The following is a 15,837-nucleotide window of genomic DNA, read 5'->3' on the forward strand; positions in this document are numbered from 1 at the left end:
GCAGTATCATATCTCCCATTTCATCTTCATCTAAATACTCTTCCATTTCCATAATATTGTCCTCAAGATCATCGCCCTTGTATAGACCCTCTATATACTCCTTGCACCTTTCTGCTTCCCCTTCTTTGCTTAGAACTGGGTTTCCAACTTTTGATCGTATAGTTTATATATCCCCTTCGACTCGATGATGGTGTAATGCAGTGAAATCAACATTTTTCCTCGCTGGTGTTATTATTTACATGCTGCTCGGTGTGGAACTAGGTAGGTAAATTGCGCCTTGGGGAGCTGCTGGTTTCCTACGAAATAAGACGTCTAAAATAAACTGTGACTCCGAGCAGCGCTGTAGAGAGGGCCACCTGGCTCCTTTATAGAGGACTTCCGAGAAGGGGCGTCTCGTTTAATTAAAGAGAACCTGCGAGAAAATGGGCGAGAGCCCCGCGGAGGCGACGCGGGCGTCGGCGTGAGCGTACCTCTGGAGTGAGCTCAGTCAATTAGAAGGCGCGTGGGCGACGGGCCGCGCAGCTGCCGGAAGCTGGAGCTGGAAGCGCTGGCGTTGGCGGGCCGTGGGCGGCTCCAGGGGAGCATCTGCCCTGCCTGTCAACTCCGCTCCCCGCCTTCTCCCCGGTGTACGGAGGGTTTTCAGAAACTAAGTTGCTCACTCTTGGGGGCCAGGGCCAGCATCTTTTATTGGGTGCTGCACTGTACGAGCGGCGTTCAATAAGTAATGCAGCACATTTTTTTCTGATGGCAGGTTGGTTTTATTAAGGTCTCCAATACACCATATTATTCCCCACTCTTTTGACTCCAAAACTCTATTTTTCGACATAACTTCCGTGCATCTACATCTACGTCTACATCTACATCTACATGATTACTCTGCAATTCACATTTAAGTGCTTGGCTGAGGGTTCATCGAACCACAATCATACTATCTCCCTACCATCCCACTCTCGAACAGCGCGCGGGAAAAACGAACACCTAAACCTTTTTGTTCGAGCTCTGATTTCTCTTATTTTATTTTGATGATCATTCATACCTGTGTAGGTTGGGCTCAACAAAATATTTTCGCATTCGGAAGAGAAAGTTGGTGACTGAAATTTCGTAAATAGATCTCGCCGCGACGAAAAACGCCTTTGCTTTAATGACTTCCATCTCAACTCGCGTATCATATCTGCCACACTCTCTCCCCTATTACGTGATAATACAAAACGAGCTGCCCTTTTTTGCACCCTTTCGATGTCCTCCGTCAATCCCACCCGGTAAGGATCCCACACCGCGCAGCAGTATTCTAACAGAGGACGAACGAGTGTTGTGTAAGCTGTCTCTTTAGTGGACTTGTTGCATCTTCTAAGTGTGCTGCTAATGAAACGCAACTTTTGGCTCGCCTTCCCCACAATATTATCCATGTGGTCTTTCCGACTGAAGTTGTTCGTAATTTTAAGACCCAGGTACTTAGTTGAATTGACAGCCTTAAGAATTGTACTATTTATCGAGTAATCGAATCCCAACGGATTTCTTGTGGAACTCATGTGGATCACCTCACACTTTTCGTTATTTAGCGTCAACTGCCACCTGCCACACCATACAGCAATCTTTTCTAAATCGCTTTGCAACTGACACTGGTCTTCGGATGACCTTACTAGACGGTAAATTACAGCATCATCTGCGAACAACCTAAGAGAACTGCTCAGATTGTCACCCAGGTCATTTATATACATCAAGAACAGCAGAGGTCCCAGGAAGCTTCCCTGGGGAACACCCGATATCACTTCAGTTTTACTCGATGATTTGCCATCTATTACTACGAGCTGCGACCTTCCTGACAGGAAATCACGAATCCAGTCGCACAACTGAGACTATACCCCATAGGCTCGCAGCTTGATTAGAAGTCGCTTGTGAGGAACGGTGTCAAAAGCTTTCCGGAAATCTAGAAATACGGAATCAACCTGAGATCCCCTGTCGATAGCGGCCATTACTTCGTGCGAATAAAGAGCTAACTGCGTTGCACAAGAACGATGTTTTCTGAAACCATGCTGATTACGTATCAATAGATCGTTCCCCTCGATGTGATTCATAATGTTTGAATACAGTATATGCTCCAAAACCCTACTGCAAACCGACGTCAATGATATAGGTCTGCCGGCCGCGGTGGCCGTGCGGTTCTAGGCGCTGCAGTCCGGAACCGCGGGACTGCTACGGTCGCAGGTTCGAATCCTGCCTCGGGCATGGATGTGTGTGATGTCCTTAGGTTAGTTAGGTTTAAATAGTTCTAAGTTCTAGGGGACTGATGACCTAAGATGTTAAGTCCCATAGTGCTCACAGCCATTTTTCTTTTATATAGGTCTGTAGTTCGATGGATTACTCCTACTACCCTTCTTAAACACATGGTGCGACCTGCGCAATTTTCCAATCTATAGGTACAGATCTATCGGTGAGCGAGCGGTTGTATATGATTGCTAAGTGGGGAGCTATTGTATCAGTGTAATCTGAAAGGAACCTAATCGGTATACAATCTGGACCTGAAGACTTGCTGTTCAGTGCTATGGCCTTACGCTAAATTTCTGGTAGGGCCAGTATGCCCACATGGTACCACTCCACTGGTCGACTTCGGAACCAACGTCTTGCAACATCAATAACCTCTCCATGATCTTCGTACTACTTCCCGCGTAGTGCATCTTTAATTGGGCCTAACAGATGGATGGAGGAAGGTGCGAGATCCGGACTTGGGGGTGGATAAAGGAGGACAGTCCAATGAAGTTCCATGAGCTTCTCTCGGGTGCGCAGACTTGTGTGACGCTTTGCATTGTCGTGCTGAAGGAAAACTTCGTTTGCCTTTTTTTGGTGACAAAATCAGTTCTTCAGGTTTCTGAGGGTAGCACAGTTCAGAGTTGACCGTTGTCCCGCAGGGGAGGACATCAGAGTCTCAGAAGACTGTCGCCATGACTTTACCGGCTGAGGGTGCAGCTTTGAACTTTTCCTTTGGAGGAGAGGTAGTGTGGCTTCTCTCCACGGGTAGCCGTTCCGTTTCCAGTTCGAAATGACGAACCCGTGTTTCATCGTCTTTGACGATCTCCGCCAGAAATTTTCATAGTGAGCCTCGTAACACGCGAGCAATTCCGCACAGATGGCCGTTCGTTACTCTTTATGGTCTTCTGTTAGGCGGCGATTCATCCAGCGGGCACACACCTTTTGACTACCCCTGCTGGTGGACGAGCGTCAGCACTACCAGTTGAGCAGCGAGGTGTTTCATTGTGATCCTTAGATCATCTCAAATGAGTGTGTCCGCACGTTCCAACATTGCAGGAGTCGCAGCTGTTTACGGCCAGCCGGTACGCGGGTGATCGGACAGGTTTTCGCGATCTTGTTGTGATGATGACAGACGCTTCGCCCAACGACTCACCGTGCTTTCGTTCACTTCCAGGTCTCCGTAGACGTTCTGTAAGCGCCTGTGAATATCTGCGGTTCATTCTCAGCGCCGACCGTGGTGCTCGTAGAAATCGCGCAAGTGGCGAGTTTCTATGGCATTGGCACCATCTCGCATCTTTGCGCCTGTGATGCTTTTGCCCTGGCTGTGTCTTCTTCGGACGACACAGCACTACGTGTGTATAATTCTTTCACAGTTCACTTCGCATTCCTTCCGCGGTGGCGAGAAGACGTGTCTCCATTCCACAGACGCTTTCTTTGTTGCAGATGTGAAATGACGGGCTCATGTCCCATCGCCTTTTGTGATGCAGCTTAGGAAATGTTTGCCTTCCAATGAGTAAGAATCGAGGAAATCCTGAGAAGCATAAAACTTGCGCCTTTGAATGCAGGTTATAGTGATCGCGGAACTCAATATGAGCATAGTTTTCGATATTGCAAAAGATCTCGGACTATGCAATGAACACTGTCTATAGCGTTGCGCATCTACTGAGCAAGGTCTGCAATAGCCACTGGGAGATTGCTGCGAATCACTTCCTCGTTTCCCTGGACATTGTCGTCTGTATACATTAAAAAGTATTCGCGATTGCGAAAAAGGACAACCATCAGCTGTATAATGGAATGGCGACAATGAAAATTCATGCCGGACCGGGACCCAAACCCGGATTTCCCGCTTATCGCGAGCGGTCACCTTAACATTTGGCTATCCGTGCACCACTCACGGCCAGACCCAAACTCCCATATGTCGTCAACCACGCGTCTACAACGTGTACTTGTACACCCGTTGTGTATATTCTCGCACAGGTCAGACGTTATACATGGATGCATGTCCAAAGGAACTGCAATACTGTATTCTCGTCTGTGGACGATGTCCATGGCCTTGCTTCCCGGTCTGCATCATACACATCTGTGCGGCCTTTGTCACGTTGAAGCGTATTTTACGATTTGGACATCCACAGCTCAGATGCATGATAGAAATACCTTAAAATTTAAAAAAAAAACTTAATATTCTGGAAAACACTTTTGTTAGTCGCATTAGCTGTTAATAGTTCATTTATTGTAGGATCATACACAAGCGGTTTCGTTGTGATATAATCGCATCCTCGCATTCTGGGCTGTTAGGTGGTCTGACCTTCCTGCTTCAGGCATAGTCAGGTCTTCACCCTGTGGCTTTTGCGATCAGGTGTTGATTTTTCATCACTGGTCCATACCCACGACGAAGCAGGAAGTGACATCCCGTCGGAATACGAATTTTGTTGTTGAATTAAGTTACACTTCAGTTACTTCCTGTACTAGAATATGCGTGGTTTTTATGTCTTCGTTGCATATTAATAGGAAAGAAAGAGCACTTTCTAAACAACGACACGCCCCATACTGTCTACTGTCAAGTGAGCTGTGTGTACTGCAGATGCAGCAGACTTTCTTTGTCTTTATCTATTCTTTGGTCATTCTTTGCAAGTTGGTCAGCCTTCTGCTAAGCGAGTGTAAGTGACAGCTGTACGTCAGTTCAGCGTTCTGTTTTCGTTTTACTCGTCGTAGTGAGTTGAAATAGTATTTGATTTTAGAAAATAATCTTATTGTGTTATAATTATATTTTATCCATTCATGTCGTAAATATGGGCACAATAAGTAAGTTAACAGTAGGGATAAATTTAAAAGCAACATAGGGCACCTGTCATTCTCTCTGTCCGAAGGGCCCCGAGTCATGCTGTAAGTATCAGAGAGCTAGGTTTAACTGGTGATGAGTATAGACGTAAACATTCCCTACAACTGCAGATGTTATAAAATATTTCTACAGAAAATTGGCTAGCAAAAACTTGCTTGTTAATCTATTCGTGGGAGAACTCAAAGTCCCAATGAAAGTTTCAGTAAGTGTCTTAGGAAATGCTTGCCTAAAACAGTATTTGTGGGCCTCAAACCCCTAAAAACTGATTTCATGGATGCAATGTTGTGCGTCAATAATGGGTCAAGCTAGTAGAACAAAGGACGGAGCATTCTTTCCAAGTATGTTGAGTAGTGTCTAAACGAGGTTATCGACTAGCCTGGTCGACCAAGATCGGTGCTGAACGTTCGCAAGCCATCCTCACACCGTTTAAATATTTGCGGATAATATTAAGAACCGGTATGTAGTGTGATAAATACGTTCAATCTTTGGTAGGGAAGCGAGTGGAATACTTAGATTTGTTTAAAGCATTCTGGGAAAGTGGAGTGCATAGATTTGTTGTGAAGTCTGTAGGAATTCTTTAACAAGAATTATCTGCTAGTAACGCATGCAGTGCTAGAGTAGTGATCCAGCGTTTGAAGTCCTTACCAAACAGCTGTTAATTCAGGGACGCTCTGCTAAGATCGTAACAGGTGGGTATAGCACATACGAAAGTATTACGGGGTCGTTCAGTGGATGTAAATGCGAATTTTTAAAGTAAGGCAACGTTGTTTCTAGGAACATCTGTTGACCAAATGTAGGGAACTGTTATTCGAGGAAGATTATGCGATAGTTTTGCGGCCACCATCGTATATCTCGCGTAGAGATCGTAACTATCAGTGATCAGGGATCATACAGTGGCATGTGGTTAACATTTTTCCCTGGCGTATTACATGAATGAAAAACACTGAAGAGCCAAAGAAACTGGTACACCTGCCTAATATCATGTAGGGCCTCCGCAAGCACGCAGAAGCGACGCAGCACGACGTAGCATGGACTCGACTAATGTCTGAAGTAGTACTGGAGGGAATTGACAACATGAATCCCGCAGGGCTGTCCATAAATCCATAAGAGCATGTGGGGTGGAGATCGCTTCTGAACAGCACGTTGCAAGGAGTCCCAAATAAGCTCAAAAATGTTCATGTCTGGGAAGTGTGGTGGCCATCGGGAGTGTTTAAACTCAGAAGAGTGTTCCTGGAGCCAGTCTGTAGAAATTCTGTACGTGTGAGGTGTCGCATTGTCCTGCTGTAATTGCCCAAGTCCGTAAGAATGCACAATGGACATGAATGGATGCAGGTGATCAGACAGGATGCTTACGTACGTTTTACCTGTCAGAGTCGTATCTACAGGTATCAGGGGTCCCGTATCACTCCCAACTGCACACGCCCCACACCATTGCAGAGCCTCGACCAGCTTGAAGTCCCCCGCTGACATGCTGGGTCCATGGATTCATGAGGTTGTCTCCATACGTTTACACGTCTATCCGCTCGATACAATTTGAAACGAGACTCGTCCGACCAGGCAACATGTGTCCAGTCATCAACAGTCCAATGTCGATGTTGACGGGCCTAGGCGAGGCGTAAAGCTTGTGTCGTGGAGTCTTCAAGGGTACACGAGTAGGCCTTAACTCCGAAAGCCCATATCGATGCTGTTTCGTTGAATGGTTCGCACTCTGACACTTGTTGATGGTCCAGCATTGAAATCTGCAGCAATTTGTGGAAGGGTTGCACTTGTGCCATGCTGAACGATTCTCTTCAGTCGTCGTTGGTTCTATTGTAGCACGATCTTTTCCGCGGCCGCAGCGATGTCGGAGATTCGATGTTTGACAGGATTTCTGATATTTACGGTACACTCGTGAGATGGTCGTACGGGAAAATCCCCACTTCATCGCTCCTTCGGAGATGCTGTGTTCCACTGCTCGTGCGCCGACTATAACACCACGTTCAAACTCACTGAAATCTTGATAACCTGCCATTGTAGTAGCAGCAGCAGCAGCAGCAGATCTAACAACTGCGCCAGACACTGTTGTCTTATATAGGCGTTGTCTTATATAGGTGTTGACCGCAGTGCCGTATTGTGCCTGTTTACATATGTCTGTATATGGGTAAGCATGCCTATACCAGTTTCTTTGGCGCTTCAGTGTAGGATATAATATAGCTAATGTTGTCACCAAGTTCCCTAGCAAGTCACTACACAGTTTTGCGGAGTACATACGTGTATAGACTACTTCATCAAAAGTACTTGTGTTAGTCGACGTTAATATAACACTTTGAACTCTACTGAATACACTTTCAGTGAAGTGTTTGAATGTCTGTGGAGGAATGGCAGAATATTCTTCCTCAAGAACGGAAACCAGAGAAGGCAGTGATGTTGACGCCGACATCTGGAACGAAGTCTACGATCTAACTCATCTCAAATGTTATCCACTGCGTTCATGTCGGGACTCTGGGTAGGCCAGTCCACTTCAGCTGTGTTTTGTCCACAAAGCATTGTCTCAGTAATGCTGCTTTGCGACAGGCTTCATTGTCACGCCGCTACGGCCATCGTCTCGCAGCTGTTCATATACTGTATACGGAACACAATGCTGTAAAATGTGTTCATGTCCTTCCTCATTTGGCGTTCTCGTAAGCGCAATAAGGGCAACGGCCTTGCCGCAGTGGAAACACCGGTTCCCGTCAGATCACCGAAGTTAAGCGCTGTTGGGCGTGGCCGGCACTTGGGTGGCTGACCTCCGGGCCGCCATGCGCTGTTGCCATTTTTCGGGGTGCACTCAACCTCGTGGTGCCAATTGAGGAGCTCCTAGACCGAATAGTAACGGCACCGGTCAAAGAAAACCATCATACCGACCGGGAGAGTGGTGTGCTGTGCTGACCACACGCCCCTCCTACCCGCATATTCAGCTGAGGATGACGCGGCGGTCGGATGGTCCCGATGGGCCACTTTTGGCGTGAAGACGGAGTGCTGCATTATTAAGCGCAATAAGGGGACCACAACCTAACTACGAAAACCATCACCATACCATACTTCTTCCCTACTTCACTGCTGGCACTTCACAATGGATTGCCACCGGGTAAGACACGATTAATCATCCCCAGTGTCTCGTTTCCAGTCGTTTACTGCCCAATGGCGTCGTTCTTTACACCAGCTCAAGCGTCGTTGCGCACTGATTACAGAAATGTGGCCGGCCGAAGTGGCCGTGCGGTTAAAGGCGCTGCAGTGTGGAACCGCAAGACCGCTACGGTCGCAGGTTCGAATCCTGCCTCGGGCATGGATGTTTGTGATGTCCTTAGGTTAGTTAGGTTTAACTAGTTCTAAGTTCTAGGGGACTAATGACCTCAGAAGTTGAGTCCCATAGTGCTCAGAGCCCATTTGAACAGAAATGTGTGGCTTACGGTGATCCGTTCGACCACTGTACCCCGTTCTTTTTAACTCCGTACACACAATCATTGTGCTAGCTGGGCTGCTCGTAGGAAATTTGAACTCGTGAGTGATTCCTTTAGCTGAATTTTTTACAACCACGCTCCTCCATGTTCGACAGCCTGGTCTCGACTTACGTATGATTGTTCCTTCGCGTTTGAACTTCACAATCACTTTATCAACAGTCTACCTGGGCAACTTTCGGAAGGTTCAAACGTTCCTGAGGTACTGGTTACTCACGTGCCATCCGATGATTGGGCCGCGTTAGAAGTTACTGAGATCTGAGATCTCCTGGCCGATCCATCCAGCTCTTACTGTTTCTCTACTGACAACACAATACTCCAGCTGCTTTTAAATGGCGGGTGCTCCCCTCTGATATCTAGCGGTCAATTACGCATTACTTAATGCTGTCCGAATACTTTTCATTAGATGCGATTTTGTAGAATAATTTCCTTTATAACCAAAACTTTAATTTGGCACTGGAATTTTGTTTCGTCATGTGCTACGTGGTGCCAACACTTCTTTCTTTATATATGAAGATGGTATCGGTGACCATGCAGCTCTCTTAGAATGAAATGATAATTAAATCAAGACCCTAAGCTGTTGACAGGCGTTGATATACATCAACGGGGACAGTTGAAAATGTGTGCCCCGACCGGAACTCGCACCCGGGATCTCCTGTTTACATGGCAGACGCTCTATCCATCTGAGGCACCGAGGGCACAGAGGATAGTGCGACTTCAGGGATTTATCCCTTGCACCCTCCCCGTGAGACCCACATTCCCAACTTAATGTCCACACACTACATTCGTAGTGCCCCTGCCCATTACACTCATTACTCGCGGCAGACAATCTTACCGAGTCCCGTAAGAATTCGGGCAATGCGTGTACATCCAGCACAGAAGAAGAAGGTCAATGGCCGGTTAGCCTTAACTATATGAAGATGGTATCTATTCATTCAGACAGGCAGGGGCACTACGAATGTAGTGTGTGGACATTAAGTTGGGAATATGAGCCTTAGGGGGAGCGTGCAAGGGATAAACCCCTGCAGTCGCACTATCCTCTGTGCCGCGGTGGCTCGGATGGATAGAGCGTCTGCCATGTGAGCAGGAGATCCCGGGTTCGAGTCCCGGTCGGCGCACACATTTTCAACTGTCCCCGTTAATGTATACCAACGCCTGTCGACGGCTTTCTTTATAGGTCGATAGGGTCCGCCTTAACAAGTCTTACGTGCAAGAAATTAGAAGCAATCGAAAATGGATGTCAAAGGGAATCTCACAGAAAAAGGTCATAAACCCTGAAAGACTATTCAAAAAGGACAAGTTACACTATTTGCTAGAGAATAAATATTCCCTTATTTGATCATGTTCGGGGTATTGCAGGTGCTTATAGTGGTAAAGATAGACTGGCCAGGAGTAACTGTTCGAAGAACCTAAATTACTGGAAAGGATAGACACAGTATAGTGGAACCATTGCTACAATGATTGTCTACGTTTGTTGCAGGGAAAAACAACAAGAAGGGCAAAAAGACCAATTACTCTCTCAGACCACTCTGTAGAAACCTTATAAAGTCCAAAGTTTTTAAGAAAATGTAGCTAAATGTGGCGTAGTTGTTAAGAAGCGTTACATGCACACAACTTTTCGTGCTTATTGAGTTACACGTTTTTAATTTTAAACAAAAGAAATGTTTTTAACAAGGTGAGTACAAACGGTCCTTTTTTGAAAAGCCTCTCAGTACTAAATCAATGCATTTTTGTAAAAACTTTGATATACCATAATTACAAATGGAACAGAATTTTAATATCTTCTTTTGCTAGATTTTTACTGCTATCCAAATATCTGTGAAAAAACATGCACCAAATTTTAGGGCTTTTCCCTTTCATAAATGCCTTACTATTGCGTTAAATGAATATTCCTTCCTCAGAATATTTCACTATAGTGTTGACTAGATGCATGCCACATTTAAGTACTGTAACGTCAGTAGTTCGTGAGGAAAATGTACGTAAAGTTTCCAAACTGTAAGTTAGGCCCTTACCTTCTGTGGACGAACTAATGCGAGCCATATGCATACTTCTGTTCATTCTCAAACATTCTTTTCTTTGCTTGTCTTCTCTGGTTAATCTGATTTCCAAACTGAGTATCAATTCTCCTGTTACCGATTTCCTTCAATACCGACAATGAGAAAGCTCCCAGATCATATGCTAGCCTCAGTACAGTTCGTAGTCTGCCGAGATTCATAATTTGTAGTAATTATACTTTACTAGAACGAGGCATGCTGCAGATTGCAGTAAACGATCTACACACAACTTCCGTAATCTTTACTCCTTTACAACCACTTGTAAACGAATGCCACAAACCAAAGAATATAAAATCAGTTGCAGTGATGCTATTTCTCATCCTTCTTGATGTCCTACACAAACATCTGGTCGGCAGGTGACGGTTGAAGTGGTCGCTATAGCAAGCAGAAATCCACTAATACCATTACTGCTGGCCCCTGATTTGACCAGAACCGAGGAAGAATCTTATTACACGTCTGTCAGGGACCTGAAGATGGCGTAGTAAATCGCCGAAACTGGTAGCCAAAGAAATTAAATTTGCAAAGTGAAAGGTGTTTCATTTGACATCCTGTGTTGAACAGTCGAGTCCCACAACTATCTTCTAAAAGATAGACGTACAGAAAATTAAGTTTGGCTAACGTTATCATGTAACAAATAATGCGTTGTGAAGGGTTGCACACAAATACAGTAACAGCTTTAAAAACAAAGTGCGTAATTATTTATACGGAGCAAAATTCAGAGCAGTATAATTCGTAACAGGGACGGATTCAGAGAGAATGCTGCTCAGAACTTGTCTAAACAAAATGTAATGGGAACGTGTGTCCCAAAGTTTTCTAAACATTGGCCCTGTGCATTGTTTTCAGGTTCCGTTAATGTGTGAAAAGGTAATGTAAATGCCACGTCAACCTGTTGCGTGGGAGTAAACTGTTTGCGACCGCTGTGATTCGCAGCGTCCGGTTACACAACACGATGAGCGTATTTTTGCTCCATCTGTAAAAGCCGTTATCTCTTGCAGTACAATCAGTCCGGTTTTTTAACGATGGAGTTACTCTGCAGCTTACAGCGGCGAGTTATGGCTTTCCACCACTCAACTGACATTTACTCGCCGAACTCGTGTAAATAAAGTCATCTTTAGGATACCATACCGTAAATATTAGGGTTTTACGCTATAGGTGTATTGTAGTTTTTCGTTTGGAGTTAAATAATTTGAAAAATCGATTTTTTTTTCATGATAGCCCCTAAATCAACAGGAGTCTTGATTGTTGTCTTTTCTGCGTATTTTGAGACCTTGGACTGTTGTGTAATCACTTTGGAGTATTAAATTAAGAAAGAGTGAAAGAAAGTTGTGTATCAACTACAAGAAGTCAAATCATTCGAGTTCATCCATCAGATAAAGTATGTTTTTGTTTCAAAACCTACCTTCTCACTTAGTGTAGTAGCTGCTGAGGTAGGAATGATCTTGCTAAAGGCAACACTGTGCCTTGTTAGGAGTCTATTACAAGTTGTCTTTGTGATGGGAACACTTGGCAGCCGTCCGTGGTGGCCGTGCGGTTCTAGGCGCTTCAGTCCGGAACCGCGTGACTGCTACGGTCGCAGGATCGAGTCCTGCCTCGGGCATGGATGTGTGTGATGTGCTTAGTTTAGTTAGGTTTAAGTAGTTCTAAGTTCTAGGGGACTGATGACCTAAGATGTTAAGTCCCATAGTGCTCAGAGCCATTTGAACCATTTGAACACTTGGCAAACAATCACTTTTCGAAAGTTCCAGCGGACTGTTTCGGTTCGGTTGATATCGTTGGGGTATGATCTTGATCTGCTTCTGCTGAATATGACGACCCTTCAACGGTGTTGCAAACAAAGACAGTCGGCACTTAAAACAAGCGATTTGTTGTAGTAACGACAACTGATCAGTTACTTCTTGTCGGTGGCACAATGCCAGGCTCGGACGTTTGTTTTGGTTCTCAGCCCGAAAACTGATTTGATATGGCTCTACATGTCAGTCTTATCTCGATCTCTGCACAACCACTGCAACTGACATCCAGATGAACCTTTTCACTGTGATCTAGTCTTGATTCGCCCCTCTATAGTTTGTACCTTCCCACATACACTCATTTTTTTCCGTTGCCCTATTGATGCTTTCGGATGTTTCCTATCAACAGATCCCTCCCTTTAGTTACATAGCGCCATAAATTTCTTTTCTCTCATTTCAATTCAGTAATCTATCAGTCTTTCAAAATCTTCTCTTGTCTTTTTGGCTGTGGTGTTTAAATTTTCAGTTCCATACAAGGCTCTTCGGACAAATACCGTTACTCTTAAACTCTTTTTGAGAAATGCTTTTGTTGCTATAGCCACTATCCAGTTTATATAGTTTTTACTTCAGCAATCTTCATTTAGGTCCGCAGCTCGTGGTCGTGCGGTAGCGTTCTCGCTTCCCGCGCCGGGGTTCCCGGGTTCGATTCCCGGCGGGGTCAGGGATTTTCTCTACCTCGTGATGACTGGGTGTTGCGTGGCGTCCTTAGGTTAGTTAGGTTTAAGTAGTTCTAAGTTCTAGGGGACTGATGACCATAGCTGTTAAGTCCCATAGTGCTTAGAGCCATTTGAACCAATCTTAATTTATTTTGCTGCTAAACAGCAAATCTACTATAATACTTTCAGTTTCTCTCTTTCTAGTCTCATTCCCTCAGCGTAGGCCGATTTAGTTCTATTACATTCTATTAACTTTGCTTTACGTATGTCGATTTGTATTGTAACCTATTTTCAAGACGTTACCCGTTCCGTTAAACTGATATTCCAAGACTTTGCCGTCTCTGACAGTGTTACAATGTCATTGGTAAACCTCAAGGTGAACTTGAATTCCCTTCCCAGTTTTGTCCTTGGTTGCCTTTACTGCTTGCTCAATGAACAGATTGAATAACATGGGGGATAGGCTACAACCATCTCTCTTTAGTCTGGCTTATAACAGTTGTTCCACTATTCTGTACTTTAAATTTGCCCTCGATGAATAATGATGGGGATGCAAGGAAACATTGGACGTAGCCCAGTTTTGGGCAAAAAAGCTTTGATACTTGGACACGAACAAGTAAAAGTATTATTATAATCATAATGCGCATATTCGTATCTGTAAACTGCACGCTCTCCTAAGACGAAACAGACATTTGAAATGCCATAAATGGTCATTTTGCTAGAACCATTGCATTGTCGGTTGCGATGCCAGCTGTCGTGCAGGAAGGTGTGTGTGGGCTTTAGTTCTGCGGGTTGCGTATACCTCGCCAGTAGGCGCTTATTTTCCTCACGTCAGCAAAGATGTTTGCCTCTCTCTCTTTCTCCCTCTCTCGCGCAATACAGTCATATGCGTGAAATTTAAATACATAGTTAATTTCTGCATCTCAAATTATAATAGTATTAAAGTGTTTGTTTGTTGTTTGTTCTTCCTCGGAGGGCGGCCTCTGGTGGCCGAGCGGTTCGAGGCGCTTCAGTCTGGAACCGCGAGACCGCTACGGTCGCAGGTTCGAATCCTGCCTCGGGCATGGATGTCTGTGATGTCCTTAGGTTAGCTAGGTTTAAATAGTTCTAAGTTCTAGGGGACTGATGACCTCAGATGTTAAGTCCCATAGTGCTGAGAGCCATTTCACTATCTCCGGCATTTTACAAAATTGTCTGTTGTCGTCTTACTCGTCACAGTGTGAGCAGATTTGACCCGTGTTGAAGCTCTGTACTAGTTGACGCCCAAAACTTGTTTACAACGGCAAGTAGGTACAAAGGATATAACGTGATACCAGCCTCTGTACCAAGGTACTAATGGTTCAAATGGTTCTGAGCACTATGGGACTTAACATCTGAGGTCATCAGTCCCCTAGAACTTAGAACTACTTAAACCTAACTAACCTAAGGAGACCACACACATCCATGCCCGAGGTAGGATTCGAACCTGCGGCCGTAGCGGACGCGCGGTTCCAGACTGAAGCGCCTAGAATCAGGGTACTACCGCACGCTAATGCAGTGGCGTTTGTCCTTGAGGCAGGTGATTCGAACCTTGTTGATGAGACAAATATTAATCATAATTATGGAAAAAATGATGTATTGTCAATGAGGATTAAGTTATTATTTTCTTTTACGTTTTGTATTTTATTGTTGGCAACACGACGGGGATGTTGCCCACGCTTGTACTCATAGCATACAAGCGCGCGTCTCGGGTTCTGTCGTGTTGTTGGGAGGGGGGGTGGGGGGGTGCGGGGGAGTAGAGGATGTGAAGGCTGTCAAAGTACGTTTTCCCCCTCCCCCTCCCCTCCACCATACCCTCCCCAGCTGCATATACAGGGTGAGTCGCGTAAGACGTAACACCCCTATTATTCCGGGGGCGATTGCACGTATCGGCATGCGGTTTTCGGCGAATCATAGCTGACTATGGGGCACATACGTTGGTACATGCGCAATAATCACAACGTTTATATTGACCGAGATAATGAGGCAAGTACATGTTTTATAAATGGGACGCTATACTTTTTTTCACCATCATTCGAACGCTCTGGAAAAGACGCGTATAGTGATGTAACGCATGTTGCTATTGTGATTCAAACATCGCTTAAAAGACGCTGGGAAATATTGTTCGAGTGAAGGTCGAGGCGGTCGCAAGCGGCTGCAGACTGTAAACACGCCTCGCGCGACCCGCAGGCCGAGTTGCCGTGCTCTATGCAGCATGCACGGCCTACGCTATGTAGGTAAATCCTCATCCGCCCTCTTTTAAGCAAAGTTTGAATCACAATAGTAACATGCGTTACATCACTATATGCGTCTTTTCCAGAGCGTTCGAATGATGGTAAAATAAGTATCGCGTCCCATTTAAAAAACATGTACTTGCCTCATTATCTCGGTCAATATAAACGTTGTGATAATTGTGCATGTACCAACGTATGTGCCCCATAGTCCGCTATGATTTGCCGAAAACCCCATACCGATACGTGCAATCGCCCCCGGAATAAAGAGGGTGTTACGTCTTACGCGACTAACCCTGTATATCTTGACATCTCCCTCATCTTTAACGAATACCTTTTTATATTACAAATAATTACGATTGTTGTTATCCCTTAAAACGTTTGTTTACACCTGTGCTTAAGATTTCGCTTCAGCATAAGACTACTGATATGCGAGGATATAAATTGGTGGGAGGGGTGCTGTATCTTTCTGTCGTTTTCACCTACCTTCTGGAAAGACTGTTCAAAATGGCTCTGATCACTATGGGACTTA

General features: G+C 45.1%; 1 protein-coding gene and 1 pseudogene across 1 annotated transcript in view; both read left to right on the forward strand.

Moving 5' to 3' along the window:
- The window catches only part of LOC124616288 (protein neuralized), an 854,641-nt gene that overhangs the window by 145,588 nt on the left and 693,216 nt on the right, over positions 1-15,837 (forward strand). The gene's annotated exons all lie outside the window — the stretch shown is intronic.
- Positions 7,761-7,877, forward strand: LOC124559304 (annotated as a pseudogene).

Source organism: Schistocerca americana, chromosome 1 (genome assembly GCF_021461395.2).
Source record: "Schistocerca americana isolate TAMUIC-IGC-003095 chromosome 1, iqSchAmer2.1, whole genome shotgun sequence".
Lineage (NCBI taxonomy): Eukaryota > Metazoa > Arthropoda > Insecta > Orthoptera > Acrididae > Schistocerca > Schistocerca americana.